Consider the following 10,344-nt stretch of genomic DNA (forward strand, 5'->3'; position numbering starts at 1 on the left):
TGTACGGTGGTGTACCTCTTGAGTTGGAGAATATCTTAGAATTTATTGACTTGCAGCTATGGCAATGACCAACACAGTTTTTGCGTTTTCTTTTTTGTTCCCACGTTTCTTGTTGGTGCTGGTGTAGGTTTTCTTCTTCAATAAAATACATAGAAGCAAATCAGACTGGTTGCAAATATCATGCTACTTCACCAGAAATTATGTTTTCCAACTGAAATCATTTTTGTTTACTAGGCGCTAGCTATCCCTGACAACAAGGTAAGAGACATGTTGTTTCCAACTCACCCTTAATTACAGTTGAGATACTTGCACAAAAGACGTCTGCAAATGTTTTATTTTCTTAACATTGTTTTATCATATCCTTTCATAATTTCATCAGGAAAGAGATGCATATGAGAGGAAGAGAGCCTCCCCCAAGCTCTGTCTAGGCGATGCACGGGAAATTTGGAAACTATCAAGGAGATGTCGAATGATGAATATACTCAGACACTGAGACACATTCTAAAACGTGTTTACGCAGGTTAGTCCTGATCATCCTTATTTTTAAACCTGAAACATTCTTTATTATTGTAGGGTTCTCTATAATCCCATGTTTGTGAAGTCAATTGCTTAGTTTGATTGAGAGTACTTAAGTTAATGCGCATGTATACTTTTCTAGATCATATATTAATTGGTTGGACTCTTCATGTACACTAAATGTGAAACTCATTATGATTCGGAAGTCCTGGTAGCTTGTGACATAATTGATGTATTTTATAAGTCATGGAATTTGTTGTTAGCAACATGTACCTGCAGATTTGGGGTAATTTCCATTTCAACATTGTTTTTGTTCTTGGACATTCTGGATCATACTAAGATACTTCGGAGAGATGTTCCAGATTTATTCTTTTGAATTTCACTAATTTCTTTCCATGGCTTCAGATTCACCAGTGCGTTCGTTACTGCCATTTTGAGTCACTATTGGTGCCTATGATTTGGATCATTAACAGTTCAATTTGTTTAGGTGATGGGGCTGCCGCCAACCTGGGCCCGCTCAAGAATGGTGACTCTACAGGAGGGGGATGGAGTCGCGGAAGCTTCCGTGCTATTGGGAGCGACAGTTCCACAATGAGCCGGTCTTTCGTCACCTCTGAGTTGGAGGATGTCCAAGGCCGGAAGTGTTCGTCACCACTAAGCCGTGGTAAGGAATTTTTTGCCCAAAAATATATTGGTTCTTAGCTTCCTAAAACTCAGGAATATTTTATCTTTCTCATATATTTTAGTTCATTTTATGTAGGCTGAGATAATACTGGCGCGATGTCCAGATTTGGATCTCTCATGTCTGAACATTTGAAACGCCGAGTACTCCATGAAAGCTTGCCTAGCCGCTTTTGTGCAATATTATATCTTTGGACGTTTGCACTTCCGCGGCTCTAGACATGAGCTTCCTTATATGGTAAAAAAATGATGGTCGAGAGCTCCATTCAGCTTGTGGAAATAAATAATCTCCCATATTTATTAAATTTGCTTGCTTTGGCATGTTACTTTATCTATATTTGAAATAGGATATTCTTTGATATGTAATTTTAGGAAATAGTTGGTTTTCAATCTTTTTGCTTGAGATTCAGAAGATCCAAAACTGCCTAATACAATGGCTACTCTAATCAATAAAATGAGTTACATATATATTCAGAAACTATGTTGATCAGGCTACTTATATGCATTGGAAAACCATTAGATTCCTTGTTGCATTAACATTGACATCCACAGTTACTTCTCTGTACATATTTAAAATGTAGATAAAATGTATATCCTCTAGCTCTCATGTGTTTTAGTCTCTCTTTTCTCTTTATGTTGTATCACCAATGATGAGAGAGAGACCGGGCCATGGAGAGGGAGAGAGAGAGGTCTAAATGATTGTAGCCATACCAGTTTCATGTTTCCATGTATGACATTATACTAGATAGAAAACAGTAACTTTGTGTGGGTTGATTATACTAAATACTTCTAACATAATAATCTACATGTATCAATTGTTTATGCCCATTACTTGCGTACACACTATACCATAGTATTTTAGTAGTGCACCCTATAAAAAAGCATCAATGCACATTATATCTCACTTCTTGCTTTACATGTGATTTTCTACCTTCAAAAGGTAACATGAGCACCTTGATTTCCTATCTGTTTAGACACATATTTCTTTCAGGGGTTATTTTTCAAACATCCACAACTCCTGCCTCTTACTTAATACACTACATTCCTAAAGCTTCCCAAAGATAGTACATGTTTAAAACAGTTTATGTCTTTTAGTTTTACAAGCTCCCTAAAACTAAACCGATGTGGAATAGGTGTGCCTGCCTGCTTTAAAATGTGAGCTACTTATATAGATATTTTTTTCCTCATCATTCTTAAGTATTTCCCCTAAAACTGGGTTATGCATAGATGATGACTGCTACAACTCAAAGTAAATATTCTGAACCTAACTAAAGGATTCTGGTGATGGTGGCACACGCACTAGCAAGTATCTAATGCATATACATGACTTCATATTATTTATCTTATTCACATTCACATACTAATATATTCATGATTTTCTTTTGCATTGTAGAGTGCTAGCGTGCTACATTGCAGAGAAAGCTTTGAGAAAATGCTTTGTTGGGATGATAGACAAGAATAATCAATCCTCATTCCAAGGTTAGATTTGTACTTCCTTCCCAGTTCTTCTTTACAAAGGACCAATCCTCTTACTTTATCCATTCATGTTGTCTTAATTTTGTTCCTTCATAGAAAAACATTTTCTCATTTCAATCTTTCTCCATTTGGTATGAGTGTGGCACATGCTCTTAATTTTTTGACTATTCTTGGTTGATTAATGGTTGGTGTATTGCCTTCCACTTTGGATTATTCTCAATCCTCTTGCTTAGGCTATGTGTACCATTCTGTCACATGCCGCCATCAATCTGAGCAAAAATTAGTGTAGATGAACCGAGCTATTTTATTGTAAGCTGTGTATAGACCTTCATGGGAAAATAATCATGTAGTTAATGTTTTATGCCATATCTATCCAGATAGGTGAATCCTCGCAAGTTGGTCCCGGTATCTAAATAGGATTGTGCCAACCTAGAGCCTTTTCAGATTGTAGCAACTCTGTTTGGGGTTTCCTTCTACCTAATCAAGGCTCATTCCCGTTTGCTTTGTCCTTATCTCCTTTTCTGTCATAAATTCTTCACCTATTCAAGAAGCTCATTTTTTGTTAGTTGGAACAACTAAAAAAATCAGTGTGCTTTATCAGGAGTTGTGTAAGTACTAATTATGCCAACCTGGGGCAACACTCTAATGGTTTCTCCACAAAGGATGCCTCCTGGAGCTCTACTTCTCTCCCACCCCCAACACCGGTAATAGTATGAAAATCCTATTACTAAATAGCTTATTGTTTGATGCTTATGTTTGTTGGTGTAGTAATCATTTTTGAAGGTCCAGTCCTGGAGGATGTTACTCGAGGCTTCCGTATAGTCGAGTGATTTTGCTTTTGCATGCTAATAATACAATATAGATGGATATAATTGGCAGTTATTAGTGCATATTATTTTGTCTCAATACCATAAATTCAATGTAAAGGTTTGCATTATTATTGTCGAATCTAAATTACATTAAAGACTTGAACAGGGAATGATGCCTCTTTTAACTGATTGGTGTGCTTTTTTAACTCTCTTTAATGAGAAAATCATAGTGTAGTTGCATCTTATATTTTGATTGGGCATGTAGGTGTGTGCTTCCTCACGAACCCAACTTGGACTTATCTTCCTTGTTCAAGTCACAATAAGGGAGTGAGACAGTCTCCCCCCTGCCCCTCCCCTGCCATGGCGGACTCCGGTGCTGACCCTGTCGACCGCCGCGCGACCCTCTCCGGCGAGCGCGTGTCCTCTGGTGACCGCTGGCTCAGCTCAGAGAGCGAGTCCCCGGCGCGCTCGTACAGCGAAGTCGCCCGCACTCCGTCGCCCCCGGCCCCGCAGAGGCAGGCTCCTCCGCGCGCCCACCGCTCCTCGGCGGCGCGCCCCAGGCTGCCGGCCAGAAACCGCCTTGGCCCCCGCTCGGAGGTACACCGCGTCTCTGGCGGAGATGTGGTGGACGAGGACGGATACCAGCTCCCTCGGTGTCGGAACCGCCGCCGTCGCCCGCGGCAGGCGGCCACCCCCAGCCCTCCGGCGCCCCGCCGCCGGAGCCCCTCGCCTGAGGAAGTCGCCGGGCTCTGCTTTCGTTGCCTGGACCATCGCCACCGGGTGCGCGACTGCACCAACGACATCCGGTGCCGCACATGCCTGCAGTCTGGGCATGACTCCCGCTCCTGCGACCCATCGCGCCGGGACGTGGTGCCGCATCGTCAACAGCACGGCAACCCGGCTGGCCGGGCACGCGTGCAGCCGTCGTCCGCGCTCATCCCCCTGTCGCCCCCCGCAACAACTGCCACGGCGACACCTACGGTCGACGCGCACCCGCCAGAGCCTGTGCGGATCATCATGGCACGCACCGTCGAGATGGAGGACGCGGAGACGGTTCTGTCCCGCGCGATGGTCGCGTCCATCACCGGCAATCGACCGTCCGTCTCCGCCGATGAGGTGGCTGCGCTGCTCTGGGACTCATTCGACCTCGTCGACGGTGACTTCACCGTCCACCGTCACCACCCGGAGGACTTTCTGATCCTGTTCAGCTCGCTGGCCATCAAGGAGCGGCTCGCCGGCGACCACTTCATCCGCTCGCCACGCTTCTCCCTTTCGATGCGGCCTTGGTGTAAGCTCGCGCACGCCGGCTGCAGCGAGTTCGAATTTCACGTCGAACTCGAGCTGCGCGGTGTCCCCACTCAAGCATGGCACCTCTCCACCGCCGAGCATATCCTCGGGCAAAGCTGCTGGATCGAACGCCTCCACCCCCACACCCGTTCCCGCGCCGACCTCGCCACCTTCCGGCTATCTGGGCGCACACATGACCCTGACAAGATCCATCGCGCTGCCATTCTTGAGGTGGTCAAGCAGGTGCCGGCGGCCTTGGACTCCGACACGCCCACCATCAGGATCCTGACTTACCCCATCTCCATCGCGCTAGCCTGCTCTATCATGATCAGACCGCCGACGACTACAAGGCCCTCGGGCGAAGGGCCAGACCATGAGCGCGGCACCGACGGGAACCGCGACCACGCCCCTGACCGCGGCCCAGGTCGCGCGCGCCGCCGCGGACGCAAGCGCAGACGCACGGACGCGCCCGCCACCGGTCGGGCCGACGGCATGGCCATGGACGACCTGGGCTGGCGCGTCGCTAGGCTGGCAAGGTCAGATGGCCTATCCTCGTCGCCGACGTGGCCTTCCGGCGCCGGCTCCGGCGCGGCGCCGTCCGCGAATCCACTGCGTACGGGCATGATGCCCTGGCCTGGACAACGAGGGGGCCACCGCCCGCGTCACCACGCCAGAAGAGGAAAAGGCAGAGGAAAGCAAAAGGAGCAGTCTGCAGAGGGCCCGTCTGGCTGCACTGACGCGGTCGCCACAGACGCCCAGCTGGGCCTGGTCGGGCCGCGTGTCGACCCACAACAGGCCGCGAGTTCAAATCTGGTGGCTGGCAACGATCCCAATGACGATTTTGTGGGGCATAGACCGGCCCCCCCCTGACGCACCGGCTTGTCGGGATCTGGCCCATGGTTGTTGCGCGCCTGTCGCCTCGCAGGAGAGATCTGCAGCGCTAGAGACCCGGTCGGGACAAAGTGGAGATACCGCCTTACCCGAGCCAGAGGAGGGGCTGGATTCCGCTGACCAGTCCGCCGCCACCAATCCCTCTCGCGATGCCTCGGGCGGGGAAACGCCCCCTCTCGGCGCCAACCCTCCCGCCCTTGCTGCTGGGCCGTCTCCACCTGCTGCCGCGCGGCCGGCCCGCAGCCCAGCTGGCCCGATTGCGATTCTGCAGCGGCCCACGCCTACACCTCCCCTCCTGCTGCCCACCGAAGACCAGCTACCCCGAAACGCTGGGGCCGCGACAAACCAAGGCCCAAGTGGCCGCACGTCGAGCCGCTTCGCATCGCCTCCAATTACACTGCGGCGATCCCGAAGCCGCACTACGCCACAGCCATGGACCCTTGGAGAGTTTCTGGCCACCGCCACGAAACACCTCAACGCCGCCCTGCCGGCCCCTGGAAAGAAGCCACGCCGACCACTCAACTTCGCCCCTCGCCGTGGACGATCTGCAACTACGACTTGCCAACCGAGCGCCCCTCCCACGGCGGAGCGGCGCGCCCACGTGCAAATCCTACGCACCCTTGGGATCATAAGGATCGATCAGAAGATCACTGCCGCTGAGATGAAAGCCTATGACGGCATGTTCGCGGCACCGCTACCCCTGACGGTACTCAAGGCCATTGCCACACTGGTTGACCGGGAGATCCCAGTCTGCATGGCATCGGCTGTGACCGGCAGCGTCGACGTTGCATGTGAAGGCTAGACCAGTATACGGGCGCCCGCCCGTCGATCCCGTTCCCATGGATCACGGCCTTAAGATCGCTATCTGGAATGTGCGCGGCATGAACGCACGGGCTCGGCGACATGCTATCCGGTCGCTGCTGGACACCACCGGGGCCTCCATTGTTTGCATTCAAGAAACGAAAATGGAGTTGATCTACTCGGCTATTGTCCTTGATGCGCTTGGTTCCGAGTTCGATGACTACACGTACCTCCCAGCCGATGGCACGTGGGGCGGCATCTTGCTGGCGTGGAAGAGCAGGGCCGTGACCATCACGGACCCAATGTTCACCACTAATGCGATCACTACTAAGGTGACCACGGTCACTGGCCCTCCTTGGTGGCTAACGGTGGTATACGGACCCCAGGAAGATGCAGACAAGGTTGCATTCCTGCAGGAGCTTCGCGACATCCGAGCCGCCTGCCCAGGCCCGTGGATGGTTTGCGGCGACTTCAATCTTATCCTCCGCGACGATGACAAAAACACGGGCACCGTCAACCGGCGCATGATGGGCAAATTCCGCCGTCTCACAAATGACCTCGCGCTCAAGGAGATCTACCTCAACGGGCGGCGCTACACACGGTCCAACGAGCAAACACCGCTGACGCTTGTGCAGCTCGACCGTGTTCTTTGCACCGCTGATTGGGAGGACACGCACAGCGGATGCCACCTTCGATGTATTGCGGCTGTGGTGTCGGACCACGCCCCGTTGCTGCTGGATTGCTCGCCCACGCCCACCTCACATCGGAGGTTCCATTTTGAGGAATACTGGCTACGCTTGGACGGATTCCATGACGTGGTGACCGCAGCCTGGGGCTCTACACATCACGTCGATCCCTTCCACCGGCTCATGCTCCGGCTACAGGCAACGGCGGCTAGCCTCACTAGCTGGAGTTCCAGGTCTACGGGCAACATCAAGGCCAAGCTGGCGATATCACGGGAGCTCATCTCGCGCTTCGACCAAGCCCAGGAATCGCGCAACCTCTCGCCACCAGAGGCCTGGCTCCGCAAGCAGCTCAAGATATCCTACCTTGGGCTCGCTTCCATGGAGCGCACGATCGCCCGGCAACGCTCTCGCATCGCCAACCTCAAGGACGGCGACGCCAGCACCAGTTTCTTCCACCGGCAATGCTCATTCCGTCGGCAGAAGAACCACATCTACAGCCTGGCCGTGGAAGACAGGGTGCTCACGGACCACTCTGACATGGCCGAGGCAGCCTTCGCCCATTTCGAGGCCTTGCTGGGCACGGCGACCGCCCGGGAGCACTCGCTGGACCTGTCCCAGCTCATTGAGCCGACCGACCTCGCCGACCTTGATGCACCGTTCAGCACCGAGGAGATTTGGGAGGCTGTCAAGCGCCTCCCCGCCCGTAAGGCGCCAGGCCCAGATGGGTTCACAGCAGAATTCCTACACGCATGCTGGACTACCATCAGGCAGGATTTCCTTGACGTGTTCCAGCAACTTTATGACATGCGAGGAAGGGGGTTCTACAAGCTGAACCAAGCATTGCTGACGCTGCTGCCAAAGAAAGCCGACACCCATGGGCTGCGCGACTACCGGCCGATCTGCCTAATTCACCTTGTGGCCAAAATCTTCGCCAAGGTGCTCTCGATCCGCCTCGGTGCCAAGCTGGACAACCTAGTTAGCCGCAACCAAAATGCTTCCATCTCGGGAAGGAGCTTGCACGACAACTACGTCCTCGTCAAGCAGTCACTCAAGCTGCTGCACCAATTGGGAGCTCCGAGAGTCATGCTCAAGCTCGACCTCACGCGCGCCTTTGATTCCCTGTCATGGCCATTCCTCTTTGAGGTTCTATGCCAGTATGGATTCGGGAACAGATTCTTGGAGTGGACGGCCATCCTCCTGTCTTCTGCGAGCACACGCATCCTCCTGAACGGCGAGCCCGGCCCACCCATATGGCACCGGCAAGGGCTCCGGCAGGGCGACTCCATGTCCCCGCAGCTCTTCGTGCTCGCGGTCGACACCCTGGGATGGCTCCTACGACGCGCTCACTGCCTGGGCATCCTGCAGCCACTACACCCACGGCGCCACATCCCGGCGATCTCCCTCTACGCCGACGACGTCATGGTCTTCTGCCACGCCACGGCGGATGATACCACTGCGATCAGGGAGATCCTCGCCTTGTTCGGCAGGGCCTCCGGCCTGAAGGTGAACTTCACCAAGAGCTTCGCCACCATCCTGCACGGCGACCAAGCAGCCACGGAGATGATCGCGCACCTCGGCTGCCCGGTGGCGACTCTCCCCATCACCTACCTCGGCATCCTCATGTCCACGCGCCGCCCATCTGTCGCCCAGCTACAACCCATGGTTGATGCGGTTGCAGCGCGCCTACCGACCTGGAAGGCCTGGCTGATGACTAAAACCGAGCGCCTCGCGCTAGTTAAGTCGGTCTTGAGTGCCATCCCAGTGCACCAACTGCTTGCGTTCGCGCCCCCCAAAAAAACTCTCAAGCAGATCGAGAAGATTCAGCGTGGTTTTCTTTGGGCTGGACGCGCCGCTGCCAATGGCGGACACTGCCACGTGAACTGGAACAGAGTTTGCCGCCCCATCGAGCTTGGGGGCCTGGGAGTGCGAGACCTCGAGCGCGCCAGTCTCGCCCTGCGACTACGCTGGTTATGGTTCTCCAGAACGGACCTGGGGCGAGCATGGCAGGGGTTGGACCTTCAATTCTCGCCCACGGAACGTGCCCTGTTCTGGGCATCCACGCTCACGCTCATTGGGAATGGGCAGACCGCCCTGCTCTGGGAGGACCGATGGATAGGTGGCCAATCTGTGCGCGAGCTCATGCCTAACCTCTACGGCTGCATCCCCAAGCAACGACGGAAGACGAGAACCATGTCGGACGGACTCAATGGCAACTCTTGGGCACACGACATCCAAGGCAACCTCGGCCTCCACGAGATTGGTCAGTATCTGCAGCTCTGGCAGATCATGCAGCGCACTGAGCTCTCCACCACACCGGACAGGTTGATCTGGAGATGGACGGCGAGTGGCACCTACTCCGCGCAGTCCTGCTACACGGCCACCTTCCATGGATCAATGAGCTGTCATTCCTGGAAGCTAATCTGGAAGTGTTGGGCGCCGCCGCGGGTCAAGTTTTTCCACTGGTTAGCCAACCAGGACCGCTGCTGGACGGCAGAGAGGCTGGCGCGCCACGGTCTCCAGTATCATCCCCGCTGCCTCCTATGTGACCAGCAACCGGAGACGATGCGACATCTGCTGCTAGAATGCCCCCTAGCCCGACAGGCATGGCACGAGACCCTGGCCTGGCTACGCATACCGGCCCCGATCCCAACACAGGAACTGTCGCTTACGGATTGGTGGAACCATGCCAAGGAAGACACGCCGCCGATCCTTCGCAAGGCCCTGAAATCTGTCACGCTGCTCGTGCCTTGGATGGTCTGGAAACACAGGAACAGCTGCGTCTTCGACAACACGGCTCCATCCCTTAACACGCTCCTAGATAGCATTCAGGACGAGGCCCGCTCATGGGCGGCAGCTGGGGCACCTGGTCTCCGACTTGTGCTGCCCCAAACCTGGGATGTGCATTAATCGACCTGCTGTAATCCACACATCCTCAGATGTCTGTAACTGAACCTCCCCCTTTTCAATGAAAAGAAACGCAAGGCTTTTGCGTTTTCTCGAAAAAAAGGTGTGTGCTTCCTCGCTTTTCCCTTTCTTATAAGTTGTCCTCATTTTGTTGCTTCTATTTAGGTTTGGATTTTCTTCAACCCGCAAGGCCCATCCAGTTGTGAGCTACAATGAATTTGTAAAGAGTTGGAGGAGACAACATTGCACATCAGAGGTACGCTGAATGTAGCGAGGCAACCATGAATTGGGTA

The sequence above is a fragment of the Triticum aestivum genome, chromosome 5B, assembly GCF_018294505.1.
Source record: "Triticum aestivum cultivar Chinese Spring chromosome 5B, IWGSC CS RefSeq v2.1, whole genome shotgun sequence".
Classification (NCBI taxonomy): Eukaryota; Viridiplantae; Streptophyta; class Magnoliopsida; order Poales; family Poaceae; genus Triticum; species Triticum aestivum.